This window comes from Balaenoptera musculus, chromosome 14, assembly GCF_009873245.2.
Source record: "Balaenoptera musculus isolate JJ_BM4_2016_0621 chromosome 14, mBalMus1.pri.v3, whole genome shotgun sequence".
Classification (NCBI taxonomy): Eukaryota; Metazoa; Chordata; class Mammalia; order Artiodactyla; family Balaenopteridae; genus Balaenoptera; species Balaenoptera musculus.
Genome location: NC_045798.1, coordinates 38,949,173 through 38,971,297, shown reverse-complemented (window position 1 = coordinate 38,971,297; position 22,125 = coordinate 38,949,173). Strand labels below are relative to the sequence as shown.

Below are 22,125 nucleotides of genomic sequence, written 5' to 3'. Positions count from 1 at the left end.
TTTTTTGAGGGAGCTACATCTTAAGCTTAACTTCATTTTAGTACACCCGAAGAAATCAAGATTTATGTCATCTGCGCTCTTCAGCTTACTTTAAAGATTTATGGCTTCATATGTGAGATACACGAGAGAGAAAACTCAGAATATAAATTAAAAATGGGGTTTTAAGTAATACTTTAATTTTTAATTAATTAATTAATTTTTGGCCTTGCCTCGCAGCTTGCAGGATCTTAGTTTCCCTACCTGGAATTGAACCCTGGCCCCGGCAGTGAAAGGGTGGAGTCTTAACCAGTGGACTGCCAGGGAATTCCCTTAAGTATTACTTTAATATAGTGGTCTCAAACTTTTTGGTCAGGATCCCTTTACGTTCTTAAAATTATGTAGGACTCCAAATAGCTTTTGTTTTATGTGGGTTATATCTATTCACAGTTATTGTATTTGAAATTAATTTAAGTATATTTATTAATTCATTGAAAAATAAATAATAAACTAGTTGCAGGTTAATATAAATAACTTTTTAAATGAAAAAACTATTTTCCAAAACAAAAAAAAAATTAGTGAAAGAATGGCAACTGTTTTACATTTTTGTAAATCTCTTTAATGTTTGGCCTAATAGAAGACAGCTGGATTCTCTTATCAACTTCAGCATTCAATCTTTATATGTTGTTCTGGTTGAAGCATATGAAGAAAATCCAGCTTCACACCAGTGTGTTGGGAGGAGTACTTTTAATAACATTTTCAAATAATTGTGATACTCTTCTTTGACTCTACAACAGAACTCAACAAGTGTGGTAATTTCTTTTTTTTTTTTTTAATGAAGGTTTTTTTTTTTTTTTTTCTCAATATTTATTTATTTTGGCTGCGCCAGGTCTTAGTTGTTGCACGTGGGATCTTCCTTGCAGCGTGCCCGATCCTTTTTTAGTTGCGGCATGTGGGCTCTTAGTTGTGGCATGCATGTGGAATCTAGTTCCCTGACCAGGGATGGAACCTGGGCCCCCTGCATTTGGGATCGCTGAGTCCTACCCACTGGACCACCAGGGAAGTCCCAACAAGTGGTAATCTCTTAAAGGTTAGTTGCAATGTGGAATCTGAAACTGTATCTATATACTTTTCACACAATGTTGCATTAAATTTCATTGGTCTCTTTGCACTTTGAATTGATCTTTTACCTGTGTATGATTTTGATCTCATGAACCCCCTGAAAGGGTCTCTGGAATCCCCACAGTCCCTGAACCACACTTTGAGAACTGCTGCTTTAATGTAAATAATTTAATAGTTTAGAATTAATGTAATTATTGAAGCTGAAAGGGATAAAAGTAATATTGAAATAGAGTTGATAAGTAGTTAAGTGAAATGAGTAACTAAGGTAAATTTTTTTTTCATGTTTTCTTTTCATCAAAAATATTATATCAGTAAATTAATAAATGCTTGTGATGTGCCAGGAACTGTTCTAAGGACTTTATATTTGGAAATGTTTCTATTGTATCATCTTTAGTGATGGTTAAGAGAAAGGCAAGTATAATTTAACTTATTTTTTTTCCCTACAGATAGTACACTCTTTCTGACATATCCTTTATAATGTAGATATAGTTCCATTTTAGAAGATATATAATACCTAGATAATTTCTCTGTAAGGTATTTGAGATAGAAAATATGCTGATTCCTAGCATCTGTCACTGTTTATGTTTAAAATATATTGTTTTAGACTATATTAACCCATCAGAAAATTGAGTTATTAAATAAATACTAGTAGTTTTAATGAAGATAATCCTGTTGACATGGAAATTTGTTTTATTTTGTTAAATCATTTCAACTAGTATTTGAAACTTTGTTGTGACCATGGTCACTAAATGAAATTTTTCTTCAAAAACAAAAATAGATAATTTTCATAAGACAAATTTAGGTTTATTTAAAAAGCCTGATGCATATTAAAGTCTGTTTCATTTAAGATTCACTTTTTTGGTAATAGCTTTATGGCGATATAATCAACCCTTATAGAATACAACTCTGGGGTTTTCAGTATATTCAGAGTTGTGCAACCATTACCACTATCTAATTTTAGCATATTTTCATCATTCCAAAAATGATGAAAATACCTATACTAACATGTTATTCCTTATTTTCTTTTTTCCCTGCCCACCTACTACCATCAGTCTACTTTCTTTTTTTGAAGATTTGTTTGTTCTGGACATTTCAGATAAATGGAATCAAACAACACGTGGCATTTTGTGACTGGCTTCTTTTACTTAGCATAATGTTTTTAAGGTTAAACCATGTTGTAACATGTATCAGTACTTCATTCCTGTTTATGGCTAAATATAATATTCCATTATATGGACATACCACGTTTTATTTATCCATTCATTAGTTCATAGACAGTTGGGTTATGCCCACTTTTTGGCTCTTATGAATAATGCTGCTTTGAACATTTGTGTACAGGTTATTGTGTAGACATCCAGTTTCACTTTTGACCTTTCCCAATATATTTTACATAGATATAAACACTATATAGTTTTTTTATATGTATAAATTTATTCATATATTTATTTTTGGCTGCGTTGGGTCTTCGTTGCTGTGCGCGCGGGCTTTTCTCTAGTTGCGAGCGGAGGCTACTCTTCCTTGCAGTGCGCGGGCTTCTCATTGCGGTGGCTTCTCTTGTTGCGGAGCACGGGCTCTAGGCGCGTGGGCTTCAGTAGTTGTGGCTCGCAGGCTCTTGAGTGCAGGCTCAGTAGTTGTGGCACACGGGCTTAGTTGCTATGCGGCATGTTGGATCTTCCCGGACCAGGACTCAAACCCGTATCCCCTTCATTGGCAGGTGGATTCTCAACCACTGCACCACCAGGGAAGCCCTATATAGTTATTTATTTCACAGCTGATACGTACATTCTTTTTTGATGTGAAAGATTCAAACATTGCATAAACATATAAGTAAAATGGGAAGGTATTTTTAAAAATTCTTTGTATACCCTTTCATCTCCATCTTTTACCACCCTACTGGTAAGTACTGTTGATATTTTAGTATGTATTCTTTCAGTGTGTTTTTTTGTGTGTTAGAATACTTATATATGAGACATTAATTTATCTCTTTCTTACAAAATTATTTTATGCAATTTATGTACTTCTTATTTCTAATGACTATCAAAATTCTACCTTGGCATTTTGTTTTTCTGTCCTTTGGACATTTGGGCTGTTTTGGATATTTTTGCTAATGTAAATGCTACTGTTGTCATTGTTGCTGTCGTGTAATTTTTTTTTTTGGTTTTATTTTCTTGATGTGGGTGGATGGTAGTATCATAAATTGTGGAGAACGGACATAGTGGAATGACCTGATTGTTAGATAGTTGAGTTTAAGGTGCTTTTAAGACATCAGGATGGACACGTCCAGTATGTTGTTGGATATCTGAGTATCACTAGGGATGGAAATTGTGTTGGGGATATTCATTTGTATGTTAATGGCTTACAGGTAGTAATTGAAAGTATGAGTATAGATGAAATTACTTAATGTGTGTCTTTTGTGGTAAGAGAACAACACTTGGGGAATGTTAATTTGTAAGAGGCCGGTGGAAAAAGAGAATTTAAAAAATTAAATTGTCCATGTCTGTCTTTTTTAGAGTTTTAACTAATAATGTTGAGTTTTGCTGAATATCTATTATAAATCTAGTGTAATAGAGAGAGTTTGTCTTTGAATGTTTGGAAAAATTTATTAGGGACAATACCTTTTATTACTGTGTGTGTTTTTGTTGCATTCTGTTAATGGTTTATTGTTGCTTCAGTTGTGACATTTTATGTTTTTGGTTAGTGGTAATTAGTTTATGTTCTTTAAAATGCTTTTTAGTCTGTAAGTATTAATTGGGCATTTTAGAAGGTGAGAAATACTTGGATTACCCTAAAAAGTGTGTGAATGGATTGGCAGGATACACAGAGAAATAAGGAAGAGAAGACTATTTGTAGAGCCAGATCTTGTGGAAGGAAAAAACAGGAATCACCAAACATTAGGCCTTATAGAAACCTGAAGATAATTCAGGACTCAGAAGGTTGCTGAGAAATTTCCTCTGGGGGAATTAAAACGAGGTAGGCCAAATGTTCAACCAGGGGTGATTTTTGCCTCCCAGGGAATATTTGGCATTGTCTGGAGATATATTTGATTGTCAGAACTGAGGGCAAGGTGCTCCTGATATCTAGCAGGTACAGGTCAGGGATGCTGCTGTTAAACACCCTCCGTGCTCAAGACAACCACCACCACCACCTCCCCACCCCCCGCAAAGATTTTGTTTGCTCCAAAATGTTAGTAGTGGTGAGATTGGAAACCTTGCATTATAGTGACTGTATGTTGGCTGCTCTTCTGTCAGTAATCTCTTTGGGGGCATAGGGGCAGGAGTTTCAGGATATAACTATTTATGAACTCCCTAAGGGCCGCCACTTTTTTTTTTTTTTTAAAGCAGGTACATGTGGGCATGGTGAATTTTCAGAAAGGGGTTATGAACTTGACAAGCCCCCAGACTCAGATTTTCAGTGAATATTTCTCTTATCTCTTGGATGTGGCAAAAGGATTGTGTAGTTGAAATGGACTAAGAATTGGTAGGTTATCAGAGTTTAGGAGATTAAGAACCTATGGTCATTCATGTGAATTTTAAAACCTATGAGGTTTGTAATAGTTCGGTTTGAGAAGAAAATTATGCTTGAAGAGTTTTTGGTGATCAATAGATTACTGTAGTGAAGAAAGAAGGTATAAGAGCAGAATGGCATAAACCTTAAAAGAAAAGTGGAAAAAATTTTGCATGTGAGATGAAAAACTGCTGTGCTGGGAACGCTGTAGGTCCCTTGATGTGATACAGCCTGCTTAGGAAGTGTATTAGTTTCCTATGTCTTCTGTAACAAATTACCACAAACTTAATGGCTTAAAACAACAAAAATTTATTTTCTCACGATTTTAGATGCTCAGAGTCAGAAATCAAGATGTGGGCATGGCTGTGCTCTCTTTATAGGTTTAGAGGGGAGTTTGTTTTTTGCCTTTTCCAACTTCTGGTGGCTGCCGTTGCATTCTTGGGCTTGTGAGCACAGAACCCCAATCTCTGCCTGTTTTCACATTGTTTTCTACTTTCTTTGTCTCCCTATGAGTGACTCTTATAAGGATACTTGTCACTGGATTTAGGGCCCACGTGAATGATCCAGGATGACCTCAAGATTCATATTTTCACTGGGAAAGGGTTTATGTGGGCTTCCAAAGGAAAGGGTTAAGAAAGAGTGAGATCCACTGTGGAAATAGAGTCAGGAGGAAGATAATAAAGGAAATAATAACCGATATGAGGAGCTTGCATTTGGTTGGTGGATGTGCATGACTTGTAGGGCCTTTGAGACTGGATCTATGCAAATTGAAGTTCTTCGGTGTTACAAAAATGACGCTATTGATAGACCTTTTAGTCTTTGCTTTATGCCAGGTTCAAACTGAGGATTGCTGAAAAGTTGTCCTGTGATCTCAGAAGCAAAATCTTTTCCAGCTGGTTGGATGGCTTTCTGAATTTGTACCAGTGTTTTATGGAACTGAAGAGTCTTTTGAAGTAGTTGGGGAAATAGAACTTAAGTAAATTATTTTGGAATTGAGAGGTGTACTGAGCTGAATTCTGCAGTAAATCTTTTGACAGGATTACTACACCTTGAGATGGTTAGAAGTTTCCAATGATGTATGAAATACCAAAAGCAAGTTGGGCAAAATAGTCCTAGAGTTGTGTAGAAAAAAGGCTGTTTAATTTTAAGAAGTGTTTTTCTGGTGGGCATGGGGGTGGTTACATTGAGGTGATAGGGTAGTTGTTTTTAGTTGACTGGTTGATGTCATGTGTTACTAGAATTCCTAAAATTCGGTCATCTCTGTGTTCCTTTTATCAATTTTAGTTGGTAGTGGTGGACCACTTGGCTATGCCCATGTTGTGTTAAAAATGCTAACTTGTTTTAATTTAAGGTTTTCATGTATCTTTTTGTATATGAGATTAGAAATGTGTGTGTAGTGTGTGTGTGGACACACACGCGTGTGCACACTAGTTTTGTTATCAAGACAAATTTTGTATTATTTTGGGTAACTTGTTTTTTTGCTGCATTCTGGAACAGAAAAGTTATCAGTTATTTGAAAGCAGAGCTGTTCCTTCTGCCTGGAACACTTTTTAATCTCAGGTGGGAATATGCTTAATGCAGTCAAGGGATAGCAAGGGGGCCAAGATAACTGGAGCAGAGTGACCAGGGGAAAAACTAGGAAGTAGTTAATAGTTAATATGAGCCTTTGCTTTTGCTCTGATTGAGATGGGAAGTCACTGGAAGGTTTTGAGCAGAGAAATAATGGAGCCTGACTTAAATTTTAAAAGGACTACCTTGGCTGTTTTGTGTAAGAAGCTGAAGGGGGCGGGGGATGCAGGGGAGGGAGGAACAAGGCTGAAGGCACAGTTACCAGTTAGGAAGCTGTTGCAGAAATCCAGGTGAGGGATAGTGATAGCTTGGACCAGGGTGGTAGTGGTTGAGATGCTAAGTGGTCAGGTTTTGGATGTGTTTTGAAGGTAGGTGGGTTAATGATGGCTTGAGTGGATATGAAGTTTAAGAGAAAAGTTGGGGATGACTCCAAGGCTTTGTTCTAAACAATTAAGGATGAACGTGTCATTTACTGAGATGAGGGGGAAAATCCTTTGGAAGCTTTAGGTTTAGGAGGCAAGATTAGGGGTTCACTTATTGACATGTTAAAGTTTCAGATGTTTAGTAGTTTAGTAAAAATCTCTCTATGAATAGTATTCCTGTGAGTTTAAATTTTTTGTATTTCAAATTATATTCTCTTGCATTTCTAGATTCTAGATTCTTTTTGTTCTCATTTTCTTTGACCTATTGAGTAAATTGGGGTAAATTATTTTCAGAATTTTCATTTTGGTGAGATTTTAAAATACATTGTATGTGCATTCTAAATTTTAAAAAATGGTTAAAACCTTTATATGCCAGTAAAGCAGACCTGTTGAATGTCAGGATAAATGGACAGAAATGCAATAAAAGTGGAGAACTTTCTCAAAAATTTCAAAGTAATACATGTACATTGTTACGAAAGTCAAATTGCACTAAAAGCCTTACAGTGTTGAATATCATCCCACTCCTCACCTTTCCACATCTCCCAGTACCTTTCTCCAGGAGCTGCCACTTTCACTCTCCTAGCTGTTTTCTTTATATCTAGCTCCATAGTTTTGGTGGTATGCAACTTCTATATTTTGATTGATCAACTTCAGATGTTATTGACTTTTTGCCTCCATAGTTGAGAATTGGCTCTCCTGCTTTCTTCCCCATATACCTTAATAGAGTTATATTTCAAATTGGTTAAGCCAATAGTGAGTGGTACTATAACTATGCAAATATTGTTTACTGCTGAGCTAAGTATTTTTCTGAAACTATATCCCCCTTTTCATTTTTTCGTGGAGTTAGTAATTGCCTCACTTTTCTTTTGCTTAATTTTCTAAGATGCTAGGGCAATTTTTCTCCCCAAATGTCACATGTCTGACAGTATTATTTTTCATACTCAAACAGCAGGTCCAATCCCTTCTCTAACCCACCCACACTACCTTCAAGGTTCCTTTTGGGATCCTGCATTCCATCTATTTCATTGTGGGTTGGTTGCTCTCTTGGCCTCTTCTCTAAAGTGTTTGTGCAGTTAATACTGCCACTGGCAGCAAATTACTCACATTCTTTGAATTCTCAGACTTTTTTTTTGGGCCTTGTCATGCAGCTTGTGGGATCTTAGTTCCAGGGATGGAACCTGTGCCCCCTGCAATGGAAGCATGGAGTCCTAACCACTGGACTGCCAGGGAATTCCCAGAATTCTCAGACTTTTAAATTTTAGCCCATTGTGGTGGTTTTCCATTGCCTTTTTGGATTTCTTTCTCCTTTCATCTTTCTTCCTTCTTTTTTTTTGTGATGAGCTTGTTCAAATTTCCTGTCTGTTTTTTCCTTTGATTGGCTATTTTATTGATTTGTAGGATTTTAATAATATAATCTGTACATACTAATCTTCTATAGGTTATGTTTTACCTTTTACATTTTATATCTATGATCAGTCCATTTGGCATTGGCTTTAGTATATGGTTTGAGGTAGGAATCCAGTTTCACTTTTTTCCCCATATGATATCCAGTTGTCCCAGCACTATTTCTTTAAAAAAATCTATTTTCCCAGCTATGGTACTGTATATCATGAACCAGTTGACCATAAACGTGAGCCTGATTCTGGGCACTCTGTTTTGGGATTTTTTTCCCCCAACATTTATTTATTTATTTATTTGGCTGCGCCGGGTCTTAGTTGCGGCACTTGGGATCTTCGTTGCCTCGTGCGGGATCTTTTAGTTGCGGCATGTGGGATCTAGTTCCCTGACCAGAGATCGAACCCAGGCCCCCTGCATTGGGAGTATGGAGTCTTAGCCACTGGACCACCAGGGAAGTCCCTGGGCACTCTCTTTTGTGTCATTGGTCTGTCCCATTGGTCTATTTGTCTATCCCTGAGCCAATATCACACATTACTGTGGTTTTACAGTAAGTGTTGATATCTGGTAGGGCAGGTTCACCCACCTTGTGATTTTCTTAAGTGTGATTTCTTACGGTTTATGTAAAATAGATTTTTAAAATTTCCAAACATCTGGGCATTTTCTACTTAGACTTTTGTGGGTTATTCATTTCTAGTATAATTGCATTGTGATCAGAGAGCACTTGTGGTATCATTCCTTAGATGTTTGTGGAGGCTTGCTTTAGGACTTGTATTTGGGGACACCTTTGTAAATGTTCGATGTGTGCTTGAAAAGAATATATTTTGCAGTTGTTGGGATAATGTTGTGTATATATTTGTTTCTTTAAATTTATTTTATTTTTTGGCTGCGTTGGGTCTTCGTTGTTGCGCGCGGGCTTTTCTCTGGTTGCGGCGAGCAGAGGCTACTCTTCATTGCAGTGCCTGGGCTTCTCATTGCAGTGCCTTCTCTTGTGGCGCACGGGCTCTAGGTGCGTGGGCTTCAGTAGTTGTGGCTCGCGGGCTCTAGAGCACAGGCACAGTAGTTGTGGCGCACAGGCTTAGTTGCTCTGCGGCATGTGGGATCTTCCCAGACCAGGGCTCGAACCATGTTCCCTGCATTGGCAGGCAGATTCTTAACCACTGTGCCACCGGGGAAACCCTGTGTATATATTTATTAGGTCAAATTTAAAATTACTTGTCTTGTTCATAATTCTGTATAATTAGTTCATAATTCTGTACATTGGATTTTTTGTGCATTTGTTTTGTTTTTTTGTCTGCTTGTTCTGTCAGTTGTTGAGAGGGGTGTTTCCAAATCTCTGAGTTACAGTTTTGGATTTATATATTTTTCCTTGTAGTTCTTTTAATTAGGGGACTGTATATGTCAATTTGGGAATTACACGTTTTCAGACTATGTTTTTAGGTATGTGCAGTTTGAAATTTACATCTTCCTGTTGAATTGAAGCTTTTATCATTAAGATATGACTCTTTAATATTGCTTTTTGTTTTAAGGTTCTTGGTTTTTTGTTTTGTTTTTTGCCACACCACGCCACTTGTGGGATCTTAGTTCCCTGACCAGGGATTGAACCCGGGCCCTCAGCTATGAGAGCACGGAGTCTTAACCACTGGACCACCAGGGAAGTCCCTTAACAGACTATTTAATGCTTTGGTGTCCTCTAGAGCAGGCACTGATGAACTGTTTTTTCCCTTGGGCCAAATTTAGTCAGTTCTCCTCCTTTCCTTCATTCCTCAAAATGGTTTTACATTTTTTTTGAGGGTTGTAAAAAAAATAAAAAACCAAAGAAGAATACGTAATCATGACTGTATGTGAGCTACAAAGCCTAAAATATTTGCTGTCTGCCCTTTTGAAGAAAGAGAATGTCATGTGAGTCCACCCATGACAATAAATAGTCTTATCAAGCCTTATATTCCATCTTTGTTGGTTTATTACCTTTAGATTCACTCTTGTTCTCCAGACTCCTGTTGACGGTTAGTATAGAGACTGTTTCCTCCTGGGACTGGTCTCTTATTTCTCTGGACTGTGTTGGGATCTAATTCTCATATGACTGGGGAGAACTGGTATGTATTTCCTTTTGAGGCACCTGCTCCAGGTGCAGTAACTGAAAGGTTTTAACTCAGAAGGCTGGTTGGGGGTGGGTGTACCTTTGTAGGCAAGGGATTTGGGAGTTTATAGAGTTTTCAGCCTCCTTATGTCTGCCTTAGATGTCCCTGCATCTTTGTCTTGAGTTCCCATTTACTACCCACCTTGTCAAAAAATAAGAGCCCACTGGTAGTACTCAGCAGGGTGGGAACCTGTATCATTTCTAGCAGATATTCACCAGAACAAATACTAATTTTTTAATTCTAGGACCTTTAAATTTGCTAATATTTCTGTTTGTCCTTAAGCTTTGGGTGATTTAAGGAACATTCTAATCTGTACATGAATGTAGATGGATGAATGCTGCTGCCCCTGTTTACTTCCTGCTTTTGAGACCTGTAACAGAAATGATCATGACCCATTGAATACTGGGCACGAATCCAAGAAGGAGGCTGTTGGTGGAGGACACTCATTTTTTTTCCTACTGTGAAAATTCCACTTTTTTCAAGTGCATCTTGTATTGCGTAGGTGTAATGCACTGCTACTCTGTGTTCTGCCTATTTTAAGCATACAGAAATTGTAGTTGGATGGTCTGTTAATATTAAGCATAAAGTTCTCAAAATAGATTATAAACACAGGTCCCTCTGGTTAGGACCCCCGGCCCCCCCCCCCCCCCCGCCTTGTGTATCTGGAGAAACTGAGTAAAAATTAAAAGTAAGTAGAAGCCTCGGGTTGATACTTAATTCTGTCTTTGGCAGCTACCCCATATGGGGCAGCTGGTTCACAGAGACTTTGCTTCTCAAGAATGAGAGATGGGATTAGAAGGATGGAAGCAGCTGCTGCTTAAGGTCAGTGTTTTTCTTATCTCCATGAAATTTGGTGCAATATACAGAATTGACAGTTTGCTATAGAGCAGTTAAAGAAACTGCTGATTTGCTGTTGTGCCTAGAAATTAAAGGTAGCCTAGTTTGCTTTTCTCTTTTTTAAAAAATGGTTTTAACAAGAAAAAAAGGACTCAGGTTACTAATGTGAGGAATGAAAGAGGGGATATTACTAACAACCTCACAGAAATAAAAGAGAATTGCAAGGGAATACTGTGAACAATTGAACACACTAACAATTTTGATAACCTAGATAAAATGAAAAAATTCCTAGAAAGAGATTGAGTCAAGAAGAAATAGAAAATCCGGATAGACCTATAACAAAGAGATTGAATTAGTAACCAAAAAATCATCCAAAAAGAAAAACTCACTCCCAGATGGCTTTACCAGTGAATTCTATCAAGTGTTTAAAGAGTTAACACCAAGCATTCCTAAACTCCTCCAAAAAATGCAAGAGGAGGGAATACTTCTGAGCTAATTCTATGAGGCCACTGTAAAAACCCTGATACCAAAATTAGACAAAGACATCACAAGAAAAGAAACTATGGTTCAATATTTTTTATAAATATACACATAAAAATTCCTCAACTCAGTACATGCAAACTGAATCCAGCAACATATAAAAAGGATTATACACCCTGACGAAATAGGATTTATCCTAGCAGTGCAAAGTTGGTTCAACATATGAGAATTAACAAGGTGATATACCATGTTAATAGAATAAAGGGGGGAAAAATCACATAATCACCTCAATAGATGCAGAAAAAGCATTTAACAAAATTTAACATCTTTCATGATAAAAACACTCAACAAAGTTGCAATAGAAGAGCATCTATGAAAAGCTTGTATCTAACGTTACACTTACCGGTGAAGGACTGTAGGCTTTCCTCCTAAGATCAGCAATAAGACAAGTATATCTGCTTTTGCCACTTTTATTCAACATTGTGCTGGAGGTTCCAGCCAGGACAATTTGGCAAGAAAAAGAAATAAAGGCATCCAGATTGGAAAGGAATAAGTAAAACTATATCTGTTTGCAGATGATGTGGTTTTATATGGAGAAAATCCTAAGGAATCCACAAAAAACAACCTGTTAGAGCTAATAAATGAATTCAACAAGGTTATAAGATACAAGAACAACATACAAAAAGCAATTGTATTTCTCTCTACTAATGATGAACCATCCAAAAAGGAAATTAAGAAAACAATTCCTTTTATAGTAGAATAAAAAACAATAAAGTACTTAAGAATAAATGTTTAAAATTATTAAAGATGACCTAAATAAGTGAAAAGATATCTATGTTCAAGAATTGGAAGACATATTATTAAGATGGCAGTATTCCTCAAATTGATCCTCAGATTCAGCGCAATTCTTTATCAAAATCCTAGCTGACTTTTTGGGCAGAAATTGACAAACTGATCTTAAAATTAATATCAAAAAGCCAGAACAATCTTGAAAAAGAAAAATAAAGTTGAAGGAGTCACATTTCCTCATTTAAAAACTTAACTGAAAAAATAGCCAATGGGAGTTCCCTGGTGGCCTAATGGTTAGGATTCCAGGCTTTCACAACACTGTGTGGCCCAGGTTCAATCCCTGGTCAGGGAACTGAGATCCCGCAAGCGACGTGGCGTGGCAAAAAAAAGAGAGAGTGCCAAGAATATACAGGGGAAAGGACAGTCTCTTCAGTAAACGATGTTGGGAAAACTGGACAGCCACAAGTAAAAGAATGAAACTGGAACACTATCATATACCATACACAAAAATTAACTCAAAATAGATTAAAGACTTGAACATAAGATCTGAAACCATAAAACTCTTAGAAGAAAACATAGGCAGTTAGCTCCTTGACATAAGTCTTGGTGATGATTGTTTGACAACAAAAGCAAAAATAACAAAAGCAAAAATAAGTGGGACTGCATCAAACTAAACAGCTTCTGCACAGCAAAGGAAACCAACAAAATGAAAAGGCAACTTACTGAATGGGAGAAAATATTTGCACATCATATATCTGAAAATACATGATGAATTCATATAACTCAATAAATAGCAAAAAAAACAGTTCAAATAAAAAATGGGCAGAAGGGGCTTCCCTGGTGGCGCAGTGGTTGAGAATCTGCCTGCCAATGCAGGGGACACGGGTTCGAGCCCTGGTCCGGGAAGATCCCACATGCCGCGGAGCAACTAGGCCCGTGAGCCACAACTACTGAGCCTGCGCGTCTGGAGCCTGTGCCCCGCAACGAGAGAGGCCGCAACAGTGAAAGGCCCACGCACCGCGATGAAGAGTGGCCCCCGCTTGCCGCAACTGGAGAAAGCCCTCGCACAGAAACGAAGACCCAACACAGCCAAAAATAAATTTAAAAAAAAAAAAATCTGTAAAAAAATGGGCAGAAGATCTGAATGGAATTCTTCCAAGCAAGACGTAACAGAGAGTCAACAGGAACATGAAAAGATGCTCAGAATCACTAATCATTAGAGAGATGCAAATCAAAATCACAATGCGATATCACCTCATACGTGTTAGAATGGCTGATATCAAAAAGGCAAGAAATAAAAAGTGTTGGCAAGGATGTGGAGAAAAGGGAACCCTTGTGTACTGTTAGTGGAAATGGAAATTGGTGGAGCCACTATGGAAAACAGTATGGAGGTTCCTTAAAAAATTAAAAATAGAACTAGTGTATGATCCAGCAGTTCCACTTCTGGGTATTTACCTGAAGAAAATGAAAAACACTACCTCAAAAAGATATATGTACCCCCATGTTCATTGCAGTGTTATTTGCAATAGCCAAGATATGGCAACAATCTAAGTGTTCATCCATGGATGAATGGATAAAGATGTGGTATGTGTACACAATAGAATATTATTCGGCCATACAAAGAATGGAGTTTTGCTGTTTAAGAAAACATGGTTGGACCTGGAGAGCATTATGTTAAGTGAAATAAGTCAGAGTAAGATAAATACCATACAAATTAGGTCCCTGGACCCACTTCCGTGTGTGTGTGTGTGTGTGTGTGTGTGTGTGTGTGTAGGTGTAGGTGTAGGTGTAGTGTTTCTCACGCCACACCAAGCAATTCTTAAGACACCAGCAGGGTGTAATTCAATTCAGTTCTGACACTATCTGCTTAGAGATAGCATCAGATCCCACAGGTTATGGATTCAGTCGACAAGACTGCCCCTCCTCCCCCCAACACTTCAAAAGCCCCAGTTGTTACTTGGGGTTCTTACTGACCAGCTACAGACTGGAGGTTCCAGCAACCCCCTCCAACTCAGAATGCCAGTCACAAGCCCAGTTTGTTACCTGTACTTCTGACCAACTGGCTGTAAATCAGAGGTTCCCACGACCTCTCCTCTGGTTCAGTTAATTTGGTAGAGCAGCTCACCAAACGCAGAGAAACATTTTACTAAGATCACTGATTTGTTATAAAAGGATATAACTGAGGAACAGCTAGATGGGAGAGATGCACAGGGCAAGATATGGGGGAAAGGGCTCAGAGCTTCCATGCTCTCTCCGAGTACACCACTCTCTCCAAATCTCCACATGTTCACAGTCCAGAAGCTCTCCAGAATCCTATCCTTTTGGTTTTTTTATGGCGGCTTTGTTACATAAGCAGGATTGATTAAATCACTGGTGATTGATTCAACCTCCAGCCCTTCTTTTCTCCCCAGATGTTAAGGGATAGGACTTGAAAGTTCCAACCCTCTAATCACGTGGTTGGCTCCACTGGCAACTAGCTCTGATCCTTAGGTGCTTTCCAAAGCCACCATTAACATAACAAAAGACATCTTGATTGCTCTCAACAGTTAATTCTACAAATCCCAAAGGCTTTGTGAGCTGTGAGCCAGGAACCATGGACAAAGACCAAATACATATGAGAAATACAGGTTGGTCATCTGATCAAATATATATATATTCTTATAAATCACAGTGTTGTACTGTGTGACCTCACTTATGTGTGAAATCGAAACAACAACAAAAACCCCCCAAAACAAAAGAAGAAGCAAGCTCATAAATACAAAGAACAGAGGCCAGGGTCAGTGAAATGGGTGTGGGTGGGGAGCCCAAAAGGTACAAACTTCCAGCTATAAAATAAATAATTCATGAGGATGTAAAGTACAGCATGGTGATTATAGTTAATAATACTGTATTGCATACTTGAAAGTTGCTAAGAGAGTAGATCTTAAAAGTTTTCATCATAAGAAAAAGATTTTTTGTAACTATGTAAGATGACAGATATTAATTTAGACTTATTGTGATAATTTCCCAGTGCATACACATATTAAAATGATTATGTTGTACACCTGAAACTAGTAAAATATGTCAATTATACCTCAATTAAAAAAACCCAAACCACAAAGCTACTATAATCAAGACTATGGTACTGGCATAAGATCATATGGATCAGTGGAATAGAACTTAGAGTCCAGAAATAAACCCATATATTTATGGGCAATTGATTTTCAACAGGAGGGCCAAGGCAACTCAATTAGTAAAGAATGGTCTTTTTAACAAATGGCGCTGGTTCTGTTGGACATCTACATGCAAAAGAATTAAGGTTTTACCCTTACGTCCCACCAAAAATGAACTCAAGATGGATCGGTGATCTAAATGTAAGCTAGAACTGTAAAACTCATAGAAAACATAGATGTAAATTTTCATGGTCTTGGATTAGGTAATAGTTTCCTATATATGACAGCCTAAATCACAAGCAGCCAAAGAAAAAGATAGATTGGACTTCATCAAATTTAAAAACTTTTGTACATCAAAGGACTCTTATCAAAAATGTGAAAAGACAGCCAATAGAATTGGAGAAAAATATTTGTGGTTCATACATCTGATGAGAGTCTAATGTCCGGGTAAACTGTTTCAACTCAATGATAAAAGGAAAAATGACCAAATTTTTATTTAAAATGAGGAAAGGATTCAAATAGACATTTCTCCAAGAAGAAATACAGATGGCCAATAAGCACATGAAAAGATGCTCAACATAATTACTCGTTAGGAAAATACAAATTAAAACTGCAATGAGATACTACTTTACACCTAAAAGGATAACTAAAATTTTAAAAATTAATAATAAATGCTAACAGGGATGTAGAGAAATTGGAACCCACACACATAGCTGGTGGGAATGTAAAATGTTGCAGCTGATTTGGAAAACAGTCCCTCAGAAGTTAAACATAGAGTTTCCATATGGCCCAATGGTTATATTCTTAGGTATATACCCAGGAAACTTGAAAACATGTTCACATAAAAACTCCTTTAGGATTATTCATAGCATTATTCATGATAGCCAAAGAGTAGAAACAGCCCATCTAACAATCCATCAACTGATGGATAGGCAAACAAAATGTGATATATTTATACAACGGAATAGTATTTAGCCATAAAGCACAAGATATTACTGAAACATGCTGCAACCCTGCTTGAACCTTGAAAACATTACGTTAAGTGAAAGAAGCCAACCACAAAAGGCCACATGTATTTATGATTTAATTTATATGAAACATCCAGAATAGCCAAATCCATGAAGACAGAAAGTGGATTTGTAATTGCCAGGGACTGGAAGGGGGGTGAGGAATAGAGAATGACTGCTAATGGGTTTGGGGTGGCAAAAATATTATGGAACCACTGGCAATTGTTGTACAACTCTGAATATACTAAAACCTACTAAATTGTACACTATAAATAGGTGAATTTTATAGTCCTATCTCAAATTACATCTCAATCATAAAAAAATTTTTTTTTCTGACCACGCAACGTAGCTTGTGGGATCTTAGTTCCTCATCCAGGGATAGAACCCAGGCCCTCATCAGTGAGAGGGCGGAGTCTTAACTACTGGACTGCCACGGAATTCCCGATTATAAAATGGTTTTTAAAAAATCGCTTTAAACTTAAAAATATATTGGGTGATGTAATCTAAATATTTTAATGATTAAAATTTGAGTATATTTTATTATAATGTACTGTTGGGAAACTGGAGGTACTCTTAAATTCTCAGGTACTTTCTAACATATATTTTGTAAATTATCTTTCTATATAAATGTTATTGTGGGTTTTCTGAAGTGATCATTTTATGGGTTTTTTTGTTTTATTTATTTTTTATTTTTGGCTGTGTTGGGTCATCGTTGCTACGCGCAGGTTTTCTCTAGTTGCGGCGAGTGGGGGCTGCTCTTTGTTGCGGTGCGCAGGCTTCTCACTGCGGTGGCTTCTCTTGTCGCGGAGCACAGGCTCTAGGCGCGTGGGCTTCAGTAGTTGTGGCACGTGGGCTCTAGAGCGCAGGCTTAGTAGTTGTGGTGCACGGGCTTAGTTGCTCCCCGGCATGTGGGATCTTCCTAGACCAGGGATAGAACCCGTGTCTCCTGCATTGGCAAGCGGATTCTTAACCACTGCGCCACCAGGGAAGTCCCATGTTAAGTTTGATTATTGTTTTTTGGCCCCAATATTGATTTTATTAGAATTCTATTAATAAGTTGGCTCTGGGTTGTGGAGGGATCTTGTCAGTTTGTTAACAGGTTAGAGAATGCATTTCAGTCCTTGATTGCAAGATTTTATTTAATGGAAAGGGATGTTATTAAGTTGTATAATGCTAGGTTGATAATGATTTAACACGTAGGGCAAACTAAAGTGAAGTGATCCTTAGCATACCTGAACAGGTGAGTGACAAGTACTGTAGACTTGTGTATCAGTTAACCTTTTTATTATGGTAGGTCCCAACTGCCAAATGTTAAAATATTTAGAAATTGCGAGGAAAAGAAGTAAAGTAAGGTAATTCATCATTTTTAAAATTAAAATTCTTGGCGCTAAAGTAATAAAGGAAATTAAATGAATTTTCTGTTTTTTCAAGTTATTGTACCTCTGAGGCTTAATCTTGGGTAAATATGGAGCTTCCCAGGAAATTTAACTGCAATATGTATTAATCAGTTATTGCTGAATGAGAAACTGCCCTATAGCTCAGTGGTTTAAAACAGCAGTTATTTTTGCTTATATATCTGTAGAGCTGCTGTGGGTTAGGTGACTTAGGCTTAGCTATGGGTGTGTGGGTGGGCTTTAATTCTCCCTTTGGGTTGGGCTTGGCACCTCATTTGGGGTTTGGCCCAGTCTTACTGTTTGTGTTTCTTCTGGGGCTTAGGCTGAAGGGGCAGCATCTACCTGCTGAAACTCTTCTTGTGATGTTGACAGAGGTAACAAGAGGGCAAGACCAACTGCACAAAGATATTTCAAACCTCTGTTTGCATACTTTCTGCTAACACCCCATTGGCCAAATCATCAGATGCAAGGCTATGGGGGCAGAAGAGTATGCTCTGTCCACCATGAGGCCAAAGTAAGACATATGGTCAAGCTAAGCATCTGATGGGAAGGAAAATAATATACTCCTTACATGGAGGTGGGGTTTGGGATAGAAGGTAGTGGTTATTTTTGAAGAAAAACCAAATCTATTATATGGTATAAAAAATGAGATGGTGACCGTATTGAGTTGTACGATTTTTGTATGTCAAGTGAAAAATCGTCACTAGGCCATTGTTTAGTCTAGCTTAGTCTAAGTTGTTTTAACACTTAATAGACAGTTAATAGACAATACCGTTTCTGTATTCTCATGTTTTTTAATAGATTGTTTAGCTATAGAATTCTTCTTTTTGTTTTATTTTTTTAAGATTAACAACCAAACACACAGGAAGTTATTAGAAGCATCATTCATTAGAAGCATCATCCATCAACCTGAAGAAAAAAGTTATATGTGATTTTCATTTCAGGAAGGTAAGTGGCCTATACTGTTACAATTCAGTGCCTTCAAAGATAATTGGTCAGTGTGCCAAATATACTTAATATATTCAGAGAAATGTAACTTTTTTTGACAAGATTATATGTTTACATAATAAACTGGGGTAGTTAGCAAAAAGTGTTTTTTTGTCACACTTCTCACAGTTGGTCCCGTAGTTCTCTTTCCCAGAAGTCTTCACTATTACTAGTTTCTTGTGTATCCTTCCATACCTGTTGTGTGCATAAACAAGCATATGTTTCTATATCTTTCCTTCCTCCCACTGTCTCCCTTTTTTTCTTTTTACACAAAGGGAAGTACACCCTGTTATGCACCTTGCATTATTTGGCTTAACAATGTTTCTCGGCTGTAGGTCCATATCAGTTACTTACAGTTCTATTTTTTAGACAGATTTATTAAAGCATAATTTATGTATAATAAACTGCACCCTTTTAAAGTGTACAATTTGGTGGATTTTGACAGATTTACACACTCTTGGAACCACCATCATAATCAAGATAGAGATCATTTCCATTACCTCCAAAAATCTATCTCTCCCTCCACTCCTGACCCCAGGCAGTGACTCATCTGCTTTCTGTTACTGTAGATAAGTTTGCCTTTTCTAGAATTTCCAAAAGTAGAATCATAGTCTGTATAGTCTTTGTGTCTAGCCTTTTTCGTTCAGCATCATGATTGTGAAGTTCATTCATGTGGTTCCAGTAGTTTGTTCCCTTTGATTGCGGAGTGTTCTGTTATATTGACATACCACATTTTTGTTTATCCATTCACCCGACTTTTGGGTTGTTTTCAGATTTTGGTTATTGTACACAAAGCTGCTTTTAAGATTTTTGGACAAGTTTTTATGTGGAATGAACAGGATTCCTTCCTAAAAAATCTTTGTTTACCTCAGAGTCTCAAAGATTTTTGCCTTTTTTTTTCTTTTAGAGTTTTATAGTTTTACATTATGTCTGTGATCAGTCTCAACTTATTTTTGTGTGTTGTGTGAGGTAAGTGTTGATTTTTTTTTTTTTTCCTACTTCGATATCCAGTAGTTCCAACACTGTTTTTTTCAGACTTTTCTTTCAACTGACCATAAATGTATGGGTCTATTTCTGGATTTTCTTCCATTGATCTCTGTGTCCCTTTGTCTTGATTACTGTAGCTTTTTAGTAAGTCTTGAAATTGGATAGTGTATTTCGAATTTTTTTTTTAAAGGGCTTTGACTACTGTATGTGGTTTTTTTTGGTTTTTTTTTTTGCTTTTTCACATAAGTTTTAAAATCAGCTTGTCAGTTTCTGTATATAAAGCCTGTGGAAATTTTGCCTGGAATTGAGTTGAATCTCATCTCTGCTTTGACATGATTGCATGATATAGTATGAGTGTATCATTAATTATAAAGCAGTTTATAATGATGGATGTTGTGGATTTTCAGTCTGTTGATCCAGTGTTCCAATGAATTTTGTATTTACTTGTGTCTTTGTGCACTTGTGCAAGTATATCTGTAATATAAAGTCTTGAAAATGAAATTGTTTGATATTTAGCATTTATAATATAATATTGATTGATATTGACAAATTGTCCTGCATAGACATTGAATCACCTGCAGTAATATGAGAGTAACCTGTCACAAATCCTTGCTAAGACTGTGTTGTTAAACTTCTTGATCTTTTGCCAGTCTGATAGGTAAAAAATGGTATTTTGATTTGGTTCTAATTTGTTACTCTGTTATTATTTCACCAGCCATCTGTGGTTTACTTCTGGCGAATATATTATGGTGATAAGCTTATGCTGTTTCTTACCTTTATCTTCTATTGCTTCTATTGACTTTTTAATTTCTTTAATATTAGTTTTAATTTTCAGGAGTTCCTTTTGTACTGTCAACGTTCTTGTATATTTGTTTCATGAATGAATTAACTTATTTTTAGTTTTTGTCTGTGCATTGTTTTTTTCTTCCAAGCTACTTCCTCCCTGTTTTTTTTTAAGGTTCTCTGTGGTGATTCTGGTTTTGCTCATGGTTACAAGTGAGACACTAAAAACTGATTGGAAACTGTGTTTGGATGGTGGGTAGTCTCCTGCTGGTAGGGTGTGAGTGAGTGAGTGTGTGTGTGTCTCTGATTTATGACTGTGGGCCCTGTCAGTATTTTTTAGGTCTTTTCTCTAGTTTTGTCAAATTCATTAGAAAATGATCTTTTAGTTTCCTTCCTAGAAGGCATAGGCTAGGCTGCTGTCCTCTGGGAGTCTCTGAGTAGGCAAAGAGGGTTTGGGGTGGAAGGATTGGGTTTCAGTAATCAGTATGTGTACTGCTACTTACTCCCTCTGTTGTCAGTATGATACTTCCTCCCTCAGCTGTGACTGTTGAGCCCACAGACCAAAGACCTTTTGTTTTACTCCTTCCAAAACTTTATACCGGTCTTTAGGGAGTGGTGCAGGGGTAGCCTTCTGGGTGGTGGTAATTGGAATGGCTGTGTGGCAGTCCTTCCCCTTTTGTGAGTCCCATTTTCCTCCCCATATCCCATCTCCTGGTACTGCCAATTTCTGCTTCTCGAGGGATTCTGTGATTTACGTAGAGCTGCTTCTCACTTGGCTTTCCTCAATTTCTAGTTTAGGATCAGGTTTTTTTGAGTCTGGAGGTTAGTTATTTTGTCCTTCTTTGTAGCTTCTGTACGTTTAATTTTTATCATCTACACTTTTGTTCTTCATCCTTTGGGTTTATAGTTTTGTCTTGCTTCGTTTTAATCTGTTGCTTTTTTTTTTGTGGGTATTACATGAGAGTAGATGTAAATGTGTGTGTTTAAATCTGCCTTTTTTACTGTGTGTCACTGTTTTTCTATGAATATAGTTATTTATGTGTACTGTTTTCCCTCAAAATAGGATTTTACGAGCTTAACCATTATATGTCTATATTATGAATTGTGTTTTGTATTTTAAAACTTTTTTTAATACATAAAATCGATTTCATCAATGAAATAGAAACGTTTTATTTCATTGGATACATGTACCATAGTTTACTTCAGGTTAGAAATACTAAAATTAAGTGCTATGTGTAAACTGAGCTCTGAAGACTAATGGTAGGATAGGATAAAATTATGGAGTATAGATTAACATGTTGGTTAATAGATTTGATGAGATGTAAATGAATGATTACATCTTTGTACCTTTTAAACATTTTAAAATATTTTACTTTTAGGTGCTGTGTAATGTGTTGAAAGGAAATTATAAGGAATGATTTTGTCAAATTTTTATGAGTTATGGTGGCTGAAAGATCAATTCTTTCTTGTGGGAAAGGAAATGTAAGTAACCTCAAAGAATAGATTGATTTTCAACTATTCTATGCTTACATAAGACAGGTTTTCCATTATTTATAAGACTGCACTTGGGATACTTTTTT

The 22,125-nt window shown here is 36.9% G+C and overlaps 1 protein-coding gene across 7 annotated transcripts in view; it reads left to right on the top strand.

The window, feature by feature from the left end:
* The window catches only part of ESCO1 (establishment of sister chromatid cohesion N-acetyltransferase 1), a 66,228-nt gene that overhangs the window by 2,312 nt on the left and 41,791 nt on the right, over positions 1-22,125 (top strand). For 2 of the 7 annotated variants that reach the window (XR_005022608.1, XM_036874651.1), the window contains exons 2-3: positions 18,634-18,736; positions 21,925-22,027. The gene's annotated coding sequence lies outside the window, so the exon portion shown is untranslated. Of the gene's footprint in view, positions 1-10,861; positions 10,952-14,781; positions 14,863-18,096; positions 18,303-18,633; positions 18,737-21,924; positions 22,028-22,125 lie in introns of those variants that run through there. The other 5 variants (XM_036874646.1, XM_036874645.1, XM_036874647.1 and 2 more) reach the window with 5 other exon arrangements.